Source organism: Dendrobates tinctorius, unplaced genomic scaffold, assembly GCF_039654945.1.
Source record: "Dendrobates tinctorius isolate UK_male_01 unplaced genomic scaffold, ASM3965494v1 ptg000011l, whole genome shotgun sequence".
Lineage (NCBI taxonomy): Eukaryota > Metazoa > Chordata > Amphibia > Anura > Dendrobatidae > Dendrobates > Dendrobates tinctorius.
Genome location: NW_027361679.1, coordinates 66219776 through 66235000, shown reverse-complemented (window position 1 = coordinate 66235000; position 15225 = coordinate 66219776). Strand labels below are relative to the sequence as shown.

Genomic DNA, 15225 nt, shown 5'->3' with positions numbered 1-15225 from the left:
CACGTCATCTCTTGCCCTCCTCCAAAATATACTAAAGGTACTCTTCACTTTAAGGAATCCCTTTTTATTTCCCCCCGCCTCTCTCCAGTTTTGCAGAATCAGTCATATCTATTTATTGCCGAGACATCCAATTGAATGCAAATATAAGAGCTGGCATGTTATATGTGTTTATCTGTATATGTGTGTATGCATAAACCTCATATAGAATTTAGGAAGTAAAGTCATGGAATTGTGGAAATCAAAAGACTGATAGACTTGGTACTGGTATGCAAATGATGAAAATTTTTTTTTTTCAAAATATGTTGATTTATCCAATATTAAGGGGTCGGGCTACTATACATTATGCCACCTCACACCATAGTCCTTAGTCTGATGTTACATTGTGAAGGGCTCTTCATGGAATTGCCCACATGCTCTCCAGATCTATCTTCTTTAGCAACAAAATCCTCTTTTGTATTTGGCGTAATGATAAGAGATTAGTCTGGAGACCAAAAGAGCAATGCCATGAGAGGGAACACCAAAGCGGTCCTACTCCTAGGAATATGATGTAGGGTGGCACACTGTGTGGCAGTTGGACCCCACTAGTCTTCATTCCATGTACACTACAGCTCAGTGTTGCATTGATGTGGTGGTGGACCCAGTAGTACTGTAATTTCTCCAGGTGTCCCAGGAGCTGTTTGTCAATTGCACAACGCCAGTTGAAATGTTGCTTGCGCTACTGTGAACAACCTCTATGGCCTAAATATACTACCATGGCTTATAATATCTCTGGACGTGTCTTCCATTAAGCAACTCTGAGACATCAGTGGATGGTGATTGCAAAAAGAGCCGCCAGTAGTGAATCTTGATTATTTACATCCCCAAGTGTAGTTAGCGTGGATGAATATTCCTCAGACAACTATTAATAACTGCAATGATACCATAACAAGGTGTATCAGTGCATTTTTTTGCAAATGTTGCTCATATTCGATATTGCATAAATTGACGTTTTGAACATCTTGTTTCCATTCTTTCATCTTTGCATATCATTACCATTTCTATTGATTCTGTGCTTTCTATTCAAATGCTTTCATGACTTTTCCTTCTTGGTGTTGCAATTTCAATAATGAAGATTATGTACCAAAAAACTGGAATTTTAATAGGGGTCTGTGGACCTTTTATATTCGCTACACATGTGTATATACGAGTATATATACATATTTGAAACCAGAAATTTACATACACTATATAAAGAGGCACATATTTTCTCAATATCTGACATGTAATCAAAATAAACGTTTCCCGTTTTAGGTCAATTAGGATTACCATAATTATTAGTATTTGCTAAATGCCAGTATTATGAGAGATGGAGAGAGAGAAAATATTTTCTTAGACATTTTTATTTCTGCAAAGTCAAAAGTTTACATACATTTCATTAGTATTTGGTACCATTGCCCTTAAACTGAATAACTTGGGTCAAACGTTTGGGATATCCATCCACAAGCTTCTCACAATATTTGGTTGGAATATGGGCCCATTCCTCCTGACAAAACTGATGTAACTGATCCAGGTTTGTAGGTCGCCTTGGTCACACCTGCCTTTTCAGCTTTGCCCATAAATTTTCAATAGGATTGAGATCAGGGCTTTGTGATGGCCACTCCAAAACATTGACTTAGTTATCTTTAAGCCACTTTGTTATCATTTTGGCTGTATAGTTCGGGTCATTGTCCATTTGGAAGATCCATTTCCACCAAAGCTTTTACTTCTTGGCTGATATCTTGAGATGATGCTTCAGTATTGCCACATAATCTTTTTTCATGATGCCATATATTTTGTGAAGTAAACCAGTTCCTCCTGCACCAAAACAAGCCCACAACATGATGCTCCCACCCCCATGTTTCACAGTTGGGATGGTGTTCTTAGGCTTCCAAGCTTCTCTCTTTTTCCTCCAAATGTAACAATGATCATTATGCCTAAAAAGTTCAATTTTAGTTTCATCAGACCATAGGACATATCTCCAAAAACATTAATCTGGCTGTTTTATATTTTTTTGTAGTAATGGCTTTTTCCTGGCAGAGTGGTCTTTGAGCCCATGTTGATACAGTTCTCGTTTCACTGTGGATATTGACGCAATCTTACCAACTTCCACCATCATCTTCACAAGGTCTTTTGCTTTTGTCCTTGGGTTGATATGCATATGTCAGACCTAAGCACGTTCATCTCTGGGACACAGAACTCATCTCTTTCCTGAGCGGTATGATGGCTGGACATTCTCATATTGCTTGCACTTGCATATAATTGTTTGTACAGATAAACAAGGCACCTTCAGGTATCTTGAAATTGTACCCAAGGATGAGCCAGACTTGTGCAAGTCCACAATTCTCTTCTTGATATATTTGTGTAGCATCATGGGAAAGTCTAAAGAAGTCAGCCAAAGAAGCAGTGTGTTTCAGGTGTGCATTAAAATACATCCACAGGTGTGTCTCTAATTAACTCAGATGTTGCCAAAAAAACAGAAGCTTCCAAACACATGAGATCATCATATGGGCAGTGTGGAGAGCTGTTTAAAGGCATAGTAATCTTAGTGTATGTAAACTTTTGACTTTGCAGTAAGTAATAAAAATACCTTAAAACATTCTCTCTTTGTTCTGTAATTTGGCAAATATTGATAATTAATTTAATCCTAAATGAAATAAAATGGGAAAGGTTTATTCTGATTTCATGTCAGATATTGAGAAAAACATGCATATGTGTCTTTTTATATAGTGTATGCAAACTTCTGGTTTCAACTGTACAGTAAAGGAAATAATTATTTAATCCCTTGCAGATTTTGGAAGTTTGCCACTGAATATAAGTATTTGATCCCCTATCAACCATTAACAATTCTGGCTCCTAGAGACCAGTTAAAATGCATTAAAGACAGCTGTCTTACATAGTCACCTTTATAAAAGACTCCTGTCCACAGACTCAATTAATCAGTCTCTAACCTCTACAACATGGGCAATACCAAAGCGCTTTATAGGGATGTCAGGGACCAGATCATAGACCTGTACAAAGCTGGAATGGGCTACAAAACCATAAGTAAGATGCTTAGTTGAGGAGACAACTATTGGTGTAATAGTAAGAAAATGGAAGAAATACAAAATGACTGTCAATCAACATCGATCTGGGGCACCATGCAAAATCTCACCTCGTGGGGTATCCTTGATCTTGAGGAAGATGAGAGATCAGCCTAAAACTACACGGGGGAACTTGTTAATGATCTCAGTGCAGCTGGGACCACAGTCACCAAGAAAACCATTGGTAAGGCTAGTTTCACACTTGCTTTTTTTTGCAGCGCGTTTTTCCCGCAAAAAAACGCATTGAAAAAACGCATACAAAAGCATACAACTGCTGCGTTTTTTTCAAGCATTTTTATGAGCATGCATGAAAAAAACGCAGCGTTTTTATGCGTTTGTATGCGTTTTTAGTGCGTTTTTACCTCGTTTGCGTTTTTTCCAAACATTAGGTGGCCCCTCACACTAACCCAAACCATGACTTTACTAACCCTAACCCTAACCCTGACCCTGACCCTAACCCTAACCCTGACCCTAACCCTGACCCTGACCCTAACCCTGACCCTGACCCTAACCCTTAACCAAACCATACCCTAACCCTAACCCTGACCCTGACCCTAACACTAACCCTTAACCAAACCATACCCTGATCCTAACCCTAACCTTGACCCTGACCCTAACCCTTACCCTAACCCTGACCCTAACCCTAACCCTAACCCTTAACCAAACCATACCCTGATCCTAACCCTAACCCTGACCCTAACCCTTAACCAAACCATACCCTGATCCTAACCCTGACCCTAACCCTAAACCCCTTAACTAACCCTAACTCTAACCCAAACCCCTAAATTCCATTGTCTAAACTAATGGTAAAAAAAAAAATGCATGTGCAAAAAAAACGCATACATAAGCATGCCAATGCGCACATATGCTCACCATAGACTTATAATGGGTGTCTTGCTGTAAAAAAACGCATTGCGCGCACATGCGTTTTTTTGAGGCAAGTCGGACGCCCAAAAAATGCAACAGGTTGCATTTTGTGTGCCCGAGCGCATACCGCAAAAAAACGCATGCGCGGAAAAACGCGTACAAACGCATGTGTATGCGCACATAAGCGCATCCCATGCAAAGTATAGGAAAAAAAACGCATGCGCTATTTAGCGCTAAAATACCGCGAAAAAAAACGGAAGTGTGAAACCAGCCTAACACATTACGCCATAAAGGTTTAAAATCCTGCAGTGCCCGCAAGGTCCCCCTGCTGAAAGAGGCACATGGGCAGGCCTGTCTGAAGTTTGCCAATGAACACCTGGATGATTCTGTGAGTGATTGAGAGAAGGTGTTGTGGTCAGAGGAGGCAAAAATTGAACTCTTTGCTATTATGTACACTCGCCATGTTTGTAGGAAGAGAAATGCTGCCTATGACCCAAAGAACACCATCCCCACTGTCAAGCATGGAAGTGGAAACATTATGTTTTGGGGGTGTTTCTCTGCTAAGGTCACAGGACTACTTCACCGCCAGGACACTAAAAATGGTTGTGGCTGGGTCTTCCAGCAAGACAATGACTCTAAACATACAGTCAAGGCAACAAAGGAGTGGCTCAAAAAGAAGCACATTAAGGTTATGGAGTGGCCTAGTCAGTCTCCAGACATTAATCCCATGGAAAACTTATGTAGGGAGTTGAAGCTGACATGATCTGCAAAGAGCATTGGACCAAAATTCCTCCTGACATGTGCGCAAAACTCATCATCAACTACAAAACACATCTAACTGCTGTGCTTGCCAACAAGGGTTTTGCCACCAAGTATTAAGTCTTGTTTGCCAGAGGGATCAAATACTTATTTCTCACTACAAAATGCAAATAAATTTATATAATTTATACAATGGGATATTCTGGATTTAATTTTTGATATTCTACAGTTGTGGCCAAAAGTATTGACACCCCTGCAATTCTGTCAGATAATACTCAGTTTCTTCCTGAAAATGATTGCAAACACAAATTCTTTGGTATTATTATCTTCATTTAATTTGAAAAAACACAAAAAGAATTGTCCTAAAGCCAAATTGGATATAATTCCACACCAAACATAAAAAAGAGGGTGGACAAAAGAATTGGCACAAATCATGTGATGCTTCTCTAATTTGTGTAATTAACAGCACCTGTAACTTACCTGTGGCACCTAACAGGTGTTGGCAATAACTAAATCACAATTGCAGGCAGTTAACATGGATTAAAGTTGACTCAACCTCTGTCCTGTGTCCTTGTGTGTACCATATTGAGCATGAAGAAAAGAAAGAAGACCAAAGAACTGTCTGAGGACTTGAGAAACCAAATTGTGAGGAAACATGAGCAATCTCAAGGCTACAAGTCCATCTCCAAAGACCAGAATGTTCCTGTGTCTACCGTGCACAGTGTCATCAAGAAGTTTAAAGCCCGTGGCACTGTGGCTAACCTCCCTAGATGTGGACGGAAAAGAAAAACTGACAAGAGATTTCAACGCAAGATTGTGCGGATGTTGGATAAAGAACCTCGACTAAAGGGCCTGTCACACTAAGATATATCGCTAGCAATATCGCTATAACTAGTGACGTTATAGCGATATTGATAGTGATATCGCTATGTCTGATACTTACCTACGACCGACTCCCCCGCTGGTTATCGCTGATCACGCGAGAACAGGCTGGACTGTTTCTCGTCGTCTGCTTCCTGCGGCGCTTCCTGCTGTGACGACGAGCGACGCGTGGAGCCGGGCGGGAGGACGCAGGATCGCCTAGTGTGACAGGTAAGTAGCGATCCCCATCCCCAGCGATGTCGCTAGTGAGATCTGCCTGTGTGGCAGCTCACTAGCGACGACTTAGCGATGTACCAGCGATCCTGACAGCGTCATATCGCTGGTCGGGATCGCTGGTACATCGCTAAGTGTGACAGTACCTTAACATCCAAACAAGTTCAAGCTGCCCTGCAGTCCGAGGTTGCAACAGTGTCAACCTGTACTATCTGTCGGCGTCTGAATGAAAAGGGACTGCATGGTAGGAGACCCAGGAAGACCCCACTTCTTACCCCGAGACATGAAAAAGCCAGGCTGGAGTTTGCCAAAACTTACCTGAAAAAGCCTAAAACGCTTTGGAAGAATGTTCTCTGGTCAGATGAGACAAAAGTAGAGCTTTTTGGGCAAAGGCATCAACATAGAGTTTACAGGAGAAAAAAGAGGCATTCAAAGAAAAGAACACGGTCCCTACAGTCAAACATGGCGGAGGTTCCCTGATGTTTTGGGGTTGCTTTGCTGCCTCTGGCACTGGACTGCTTGACGGTGTGCATGGCATTATGAAGTCTGAAGACTACCAACAAATTTTGCAGCATAATGTAGGGCCCAGTGTGAGAAAGCTGGTCTCCCTCAGAGGTCAGGGGTCTTCCAGCAGGACAATGACCCAAAACGCACTTCAAAAAGCACTAGAAAATGGTTTGAGAGAAAGCACTGGAGACTTGTAAGGTGGCCAGCAATGAGTCCAGACCTGAATCCTATAGAAGACCTGTGGAGAGATCTAAAAATGGCAGTTTGGAGAAGGCACCCTTCAAATATCAGGGACCTGGAGCAGTTTGCCAAAGAAGAATGGTCTAAAATTCCAGCGGAGCATTGTAAGAAACTCATTGATGGTTACCGGAAGCGGTTGGTCGCAGTTCTTTTGGCTAAAGGTTGTGCAACCAAGTATTAGGCTGAGGATGCCAATACTTTTGTCTGGACCATTTTTGGAGTTTTGTGTGAAATGATCAATGTTTTGCTTTTTGCTTCATTCTCTTTTGTGTTTTTTCATTTAAGACAAATTAAATGAAGATAATAATACCAAAGAATTTGTGTTTGAAATCATTTTCAGGAAGAACCTGAGTATTATCTGGCAGAATTGCAGGGGTGTCAATACTTTTGGCCACAACTGTATCTCTCAATGTTAAAATTAACCTACCCTTCAATTTATAGACTGTTCATGTCTTTGTCAGTGGGCAAACTTACAAAATCAGCAAGGGATCAAATAATTATTTCCTTCACTATATATATATATATATATATATATATATACCGTCATGGCTAAAAGTGTTGGCACCCTTGAAATTGTTCCAGAAAATGAAGTATTTCTATCACTAAATTATTGCAATTATGTGTTTTGTTATACACGTTTATTTCCTACACCTCTCAACTGGAATTTTGGACCACTCTTCTTTTGCAAACTGCTTGAGTTCTCTCATATTTGGAGAGTGCCTTCTCACAATGGCAATTTTAAGATCTCTCCACAGGTGTTCAACAGTGTTTAGATCCAGACTCATTGCTGGCCGCTTCAGAACTCTCAAGCATTTGTTTGCATCCATTTCTGGGTGCTTTTTGAAGTATGTTTGGGCTCACTGTCCTGCTGAAAAGCCCATGACCTAGGATGCAAACTCAGCTCTCTGACACTGGGCACTACATTGCGACCCAAAATCCTTTGTTAAGCTTCAGATTTCATGATGCCTTGCACATAGTCAAGGCAACAGTGGCAGAGACAACAAGACAACCCCAAAATATCTTTGAACCTCCATCACATTTGACTGTAGGTACTGTGTTCTTTACTTTGTAGGCCTCATTCAGTTTTCAGCAAACAGTAGAATGATGTGCCTTAACAGTTTTTTCATGGTTTTATCTGTCAACAAGACACTTTCCCATATGGATTTTGGCTTACTCACGTACATTTTACATAGTAACATAGTAATATAGTTATTAAGGTTGAAGGGAGACTTTAAGTGTCCATCTAGTTCAACCCATATCCTATCCTAACTTGCATGAACATGTTGATCCAGAGGAAGGCAAAAAAAACCCATGTGGCAAACAGTAAGCTTCACATTGGGGAAAAAAATTCCTTCCCGACTCCACATACGGCAATCAGACTAGCTCCCTGGATCAACGCAATATTAAGGAAACTAGTGTATATACCCTGTAATATTATACTTTTCAAGAAAGGCATCCAGTCCCTTCTTAAATTTTAGTAGGGAATCACTCATTACAACAGCATATGGCAGAGAGTTCCATAGTCTCACTGCTCTTACAGTAATGAATCCTCATCTGTGAGTATGCTTAAACCTTCTTTCCTCCAGACGTAGAGGATGCCCCCTTGTCCCCGTCACAGGTCTAAGAGTAAAAAGATCATTAGAAAGGTCTTGGTATTGTCCCCGCATATATTTATACATTGTAATAAGATCACCCCTAAGCCTTCGATTCTCCAAACTAAATAACCCCAAGTGTAATAACCTGTCTTGGTATTGCAGACCCCCAAGTTCCCTAATAACCTTGGTCACGCTTCTCTGCACCCGCTCCAATTCAACTATGTCTTTCTTATACACCGGAGACCAGAACTGTACACAGTATTCTAAGTGTGAGTTATATAGAGGTAAAATTATGTTCTCCTCATGAGCATCTATGCCTCTTTTAATGCATCCCATTATTTTATTTGCCTTTGCAGCAGCTGCCTGACACTGGCCACTAAATGTGAGTTTGTCGTCCACCCATACACCCAGGTCTTTTTCAGTGACTGCTTTGCCCAGTGTTTTACAATTAAGCACATAATTATACATCTTGTTCGTTCTACCCAAGTGCATGACCTTACATTTATCCCCATTAAAGCTCATTTGCCATTTATCAGCCCAAGCTTCTAGTTTACATAAAACCTCCTGTAATATAAAATTGTCCTCCTCTGTATTGATTACCCTGCAGAGTTTAGTGTCATCTGCAAATATTGAAATTCTACTCTCTATGCCCCCTACAAGGTCATTAATAAATATGCATTGCAGTCTAACATTTTTATGTCTTTGTGTCAGCAGTGGGGTCTTCCTGAGTCTCCTGCCATAGCATTTCATTTCATTCAAATGTCGACAGCTAGTTTGCACTGAAACTGATGCATCTGGAGTCTGCAGGACAGCTTGAATTTCTTTGAAACTTGATTGGGGCTGCTTATCCTCCATCTGGACTATCCTACATTGCAACTTTTCATCAATTTTTCTCTGCTATCTACGTCCAAGGAGAATAGCTACAATGCCATGGGTTGTAAACTTCTTGATTATGTTGCGCACCGTGGAAAAAGGAACATCAATATCTCTGGAAATAAACTTGTAACCTTCAGATTGTTGTTATTTTTCAAAAATCTTAGTTCTCAACCCTCAGACAGTTCTCTTTCCATGCTACATGCTTAGTGCAGCACACACAGACACACAATGCAAAGATTGAATCAACTTCTTCCCTTTTTATTTGGTTTGAAGTGTGATTATTTAAAATTCTGCGCACAACTGTTACTTGCCACAGGTGACTTTGAATGACCATCACATGCTTGAAACATAGTTGTCTTGCCACAACTTTGGAAAGGTGTCAACAATTTTGTCCAGATCATTTTGGGGGTTTTGTATGAAATTATGTCATACATATGATTATTTTCTTTGTGTGCATTGGAACAACAACAAAAAACAGAACAAGAGAGCAAATAAAGAAAACAAAGAACTCTATTTATTTCTATGAGAAATAAAATCATGCAAAAGTTTTCTTCAGTTTTTGCCAATTGAGTAAAAATCTGTTTTGGTAAAAGGGTATGTGCACACTTTAATGCTTTGGACTGCTTCAGGAATCGAAAGCAGTGAAGTGGCTAAATAAAGTGACCTGACCATTCTTCATGTTGATTCTGTTTGGGAAGCCGTCACTGTTTTATATTTAATTTAAAAAAAACCTGGATTCAAAGGCGACGCAAAGTACAATAAAGAGGTGGCTTCAGGAAACACACTGATGCGTCTTCCTCTTCAAAAACTATGCGGATACGCTAATGTCTATAAGGCACCTTGTGCGCTTACCCAAAGGTTTCGTGCACACGACTGAACTAATGTTATTCTATTTTTCATTCAAAGGAAATGTGACAATTTTGATAATTAAAAAAATAAAGGTAAAATTAACAAATGTATCATGAATTGATCATTTGGCCACTAAGAACCTTTCATTTGTATCTCCAACATTGTAGATTAAATGAGGAAGAAGTGAGCAAAAATACAGTTTTACAGTATGCTTTTTGAAATGCTATAAACAGTATCAATATGATATCACCAGTGTTACATTGCTCTGCGTATCCCTTAAGACTACAAATACAGCATAACAGTACATGTTTATTCTAGGAGCACCAGAGCATTCTCACAGCTTTCTTTATCCTGCAGTGTTAACGGCACATTAGTGTGTGTTGACATATCCGTTTCAGGTTAAGTGTTTACGCCATGGCCATAGTGAAACATTTGGAGTCTGACATCAGCTATCCACTCTCACTCACCAATGTAAGTTTAAAAAGCATAAAAAAATGAGTGTCATATTCCTCGGCTGGAGGGCATTAAAATTCTACTGGCATTAACATTCCTGGGCTCCTTTACTGGCTTAGGATGTATTTTAGTGCTGTAACTCTTAGAATATTACACGCACCTCGTAAATATTCCTTGACAAGCTGAGCATACAGTGAAAGATCCCTTGCTACACCATGAATACATAAAGTTGTTTGGAAATACTCCACTATAGCAGAATCTGGATGTATATACAGAACTTTTCATATATAATTCTCTACTGAATGAAATGAGCTTTTAAAGAAAATTTACAATATCGAATATCTAATGTGAGTAACAGGAAATAGTGCTAATATTTATAGATACAAACATTTTTCAAAACTTTTCCAACTGCTGTTTGTTTTATACAAGGTATGCTCAGTGTTTGTGCTACTAAAATTCATGTCGCATAAAAAGTTAAAGGGGTTGTCCACTACTAGGACAACCCCTTCTTGATCAAAATGTTTGGCCCCCATAAAATAATAAAGCTTGTGCTCACCCACCATGACCATGAAGGAGCAACTCCCACGGTGTCAGCACTCGTGGTCCCAGGACTCCCGTGTGGTTGTTGTGACACATGACGCTGGCACCTAATCAGGGCTGGCATCAGTGTCCCCACCGTCGGACAAATCGAACAAAAAGCAGAAGTCCAACCTGCAACTCATCTCTGACTTCCTCTTAATGCTAAATTTGACAGGAGAGTGGGGCATCACGTGTCACAACTACCACACAGGACCGTGAGTGCCGACACTGCGGGAATGGAACCAGCAGGTGAGTATAAGCTTTATTATTTTATGGGAGCCAAGTGTGGGGTATGACAAGAAGTTGTCCAAGTAGTGGACAACTTCTTAAATTCTTTGCTAGATTAAATAAGTTTGCGTTTAAGTAGATTTCCTTTTCAGTGTGTACCTATCATTATAAATTAATATCTCGTAAATTATTACTGTAATGTAAATTCATAAAACAGTGCATACTAGAGATGGATGAAGGGAAAAGGAACTGCTATTTTGTTTTATAGTGTGATACTCATGCTGTGAAAGAGGATGGGGAGCAACAAGAGGTAGACATGTGACTGGCAGAGAACAACTCCTACATTACACCATTAAGATCCTGCCCACTTAGCAGGCATCTCGAGATACAACTTGCCAACAGAGGGTAGGAAAACATGCAAAGTATGCAAATTACAAATTTCTAACTGTTCATCTGCATCAAGGCACTGAACAATACATGTTGGTAGGGTAAACTAAAAAAATATAAAAATCAGAGCATGCTCATTCTGTTTAAAAAATGCAACAGATTTTCAACATATAAAATACGCTTCACTACAGTTTACTAGAGGTAACATTTGATAACGTTACTTTTCCTTATGCATTTTAGTAGTTACTTGACTATTTTCTTACTGATGAAAAATTACGGTTTGAGAATTGAAGTATATTGCCCCTTCTGATATACTTTTAAGGGGAATCTTTCCGCAAGATCATTCACCCCAACTTGTTCCCACAAACTGCACATATGGGAATGCAGATCTTAGAAGATGTAAAGGTTTCATAGGATTTCCATTTCAATCTGTTATTGCATGCTTGAGAAATTAGCATTTTTTTACCCTTCGCCACGACAGCACCCACTGGAGGTATCAGATCCGCCCCAATTGGAACAGGAAATCCTACGGAAAGATAAAAGGGGGCGGTCCGCCTTTCCTCCTCAGTTTTGGTTTCCTGTTCCCAGGGAACCTCAGGATTGATCATTCAGGAAGACATACCTGGGCCATATGCATGCCGCCTGTGCGGTGTCCTTGAGAATGGCAGGGGCTGCGGTCCAGAGGCAGCGTCGGGGGGGACTCTGTTAGACAGCTCCCCCCTCGTCTGATGGCTAGAGGTGATGACCGGGTCCGGGAAGGGCCGCCCGGTCTCACCTGGGAGTGCGCCAGGTGGCACCAAGCGCGCAGGAGCCGCCACTGCAGGGAGCGGTAAGTGCGCCAGTGGCGCGAAGAAAAAAAAAAGAGGCAGCGGGGCGGCAGCGTGGGAAGAAGCGCGGGCCGCATACAAGAGCGGCGGCGCAGTAGCCGGCCGGCACAGAGGTTCCTAGGCCCCGGAAGTAATGAGTGAACTTCCGGGGCATGATGGCTGAGGAGCGCGATGGCGCATGCACGGTGAACCCGGGGAGGAGCGACTTCCGTGAAGAAAAAAAAAGAGAGTGGTCTATTTAAACAAGCGCCGCAGCATAGCAGCAGGGAGCCATGTCATCGCCAGCGGAAGTACACGCTCCAGCAGGAGACTCTGCGGGGGGCAGCTCCTCCAGGGACTGCGCTACCAGGACAGACACCGCCCGCAGGAGCGAGATGGGAGAGTCAAGACCTAGGACAGGTTCTCAGCCATCTGATCCGGTAATAAAAAGCTTCACTGGATGAGTGTGCAATGTATATACTCTGCCTATTAAGCTGACCTTTTTGCCTCCTCCCCCCCTCCCTCCTTTCGCCATGTCTTCCCTCTTCTAGGCGAAGAAAAAAGAGTAATCCAAACATAAAGAATGTGCTTTATGCGCTGAGCCTCTCCCCAAAAAGCTCTGTAAGCAATGCACCAGAGAGACTAGACAAGGGTCGGCAGTGTCTTCAAAGGACATCCTGGCCATAATTAGGGAGGAGATACAGGTTATCACCCGTGCCAGTACTCCCTCAGAAACAAGGAGTAATAAGCAAGTGACCCTCAGCTCAGAGTCAGAGGAAGAAAAGGGGATAATCTCTGATTCTTCACTCACATCATCATCATCTTCAGACATTGAGGGACGGTCATGTTTTCCCCTGGATAGTGTGGATAACCTGGTCAAATCCGTGAGGAACACTATGGGGTGTGAGGAGACAAGGGGCATCCAAACCGCACAAGAAATAATGCTTGCGGGGTTGGCGGAAAAGAAAAGGAGAGCGTTTCCAGTAATAGAATCATAGAATCATAGAATCATAGAATCGTAGAGTTGGAAGGGACCTCCTGGGCCATCTGGTCCAACCCCCTGCTCAAAGCAGGATTCGCTAAATCATCCCAGTCAGATGTCTGTCCAGCCTCTGTTTGAAGACTTCCATTGAAGGAGAACTCACCACTTCTCGTGGCAGCCTGTTCCACTCATTGATCACTCTAACTGTCAAAAAGTTTTTTCTAATATCTAATCTGTGTCTCCTCCCATTCAGTTTCATTCCATTGCTTCTAGTCTTTCCTTGTGCAAATGAGAATAAAGTTGATCCTTCTACAATGTGACAGCCCTTTAGATATTTGTAGACAGCTATTAAGTCTCCTCTCAGTCTTCTCTTTTTCAAACTAAACATTCCCAAATCCAGCAACCTTTCCTCATAAGACAGGGTTTGCAGACCGGTCACCATTCTGGTCGCTCTTTTCTGAACTTGCTCCAGTTTGTTGATGTCTTTTTTAAAATGTGGTGCCCAAAACTGGACACAATATTCCAGATGAGGTCTGACCAAAGAGGAGTAGAGGGAAATAATGACGTCACGTGATCTAGACTGTATGCTTCTGTTAATACATCCTAGAATTGCATTTGCCTTTTTTGCTGCTACATCACACTGTTGACTCATATTCAGTCTGTGATCTATTAGTATACCCAAGTCTTTTTCACATGTGCTGTCACAGCCCTATTCCTCCCATTCTATATATGCTTTTTTCATTTTTATTGCCCAGATGTAGTACTTTGCATTTCTCCCTGTTAAAAACCATTCTGTTAGTTGCTGCCCACTTCTCCAGTTTATTTAAATCTTTTTGAATCCTCTCTCTCTCTTCTCTAGTATTAGCTATCCCTCCTAATGCCGGCAGTTAAGGCCCTAATAAGGAGAGAGTGGGAAAAACATGATCAAAGAAGTTTTCTCCCATCGGCCTCAAAGAGGAAATATCCATTTAGCGATGATGAGCTATTAAAATGGACCAAAGTTCCAAAGGTTGATGCTGTTGTAGCCTCTACCTCGAAGCAGTCTACCATTCCGGTAGAGGACGCAGGCTTATTGGCAGACCCGCTAGACCGTAAAGTGGAGTCATCCTTAAAGAGGTCTTGGGAGTCAACCACAGGCATCTTTAAGCCAGCAGTAGCCAGCACATGCACCGCCAGGTCTATGCTCATATGGTTGGACCAGTTGAATCAACAAATCGAGCAGAAGGTGTCGAGAGAAAAACTACGGGCCGCTATTCCATTAATTAGAGGGGCGGCAGCCTTCATGGCCGATGCATCGGCAGACACTCTGCAGCTGGCAGCGAGATCGGCTGGTCTTGTAAACAATGCCAGGCGGGCACTGTGGATGAAGAGCTGGAAGGGGGATGTGCAATCAAAATCTAAGATTTGCGCAACCCCGTGCGAGAGTGAGTTTCTCTTTGGGAAAGCCCTAGATGACATACTCGCCAAAGCGAAAGAAAGAACGAAGGCCTTCCCTGATTCTTCTATCCCTTTCTACAGGAGAACCTTTAAAAGGCGACCGTTTGGAAGGAGACAAGCGGATAGATCAAATAGATGGCCCGAAAAGGAAGAAAAGCAAAAGGGTAGCATGTTAAGGGGTTGAACATTCCGAAAAGAAAATAAATACTAAAAAATCAGTCCCCTCAGTAGGGGGTAGATTAAAATTTTTTTCTTCAAAATGGGAACAAATAACTTCAAGTCCATGGATTCTGAGTATAATTAAAGAGGGAATGAAAATAGAATTCCTTCAGATCCCTTATGATTTCTTTATCATAACCCGCCTTAACTCTATAATTCAACAAAAGGCCCTTGAAGTAGAAATTCGGAGCCTACTATCCAAGGGGGTTTTAGTGGAAGTCCCAGAAGGACAAGAAGGTAGAGGGTTC

General features: G+C 41.6%; 1 protein-coding gene across 2 annotated transcripts in view; it reads right to left on the bottom strand.

Moving 5' to 3' along the window:
- Nucleotides 1-15225, bottom strand: part of ANTXR2 (ANTXR cell adhesion molecule 2) — a 292455-nt gene that overhangs the window by 3027 nt on the left and 274203 nt on the right. The window lies entirely within an intron of this gene.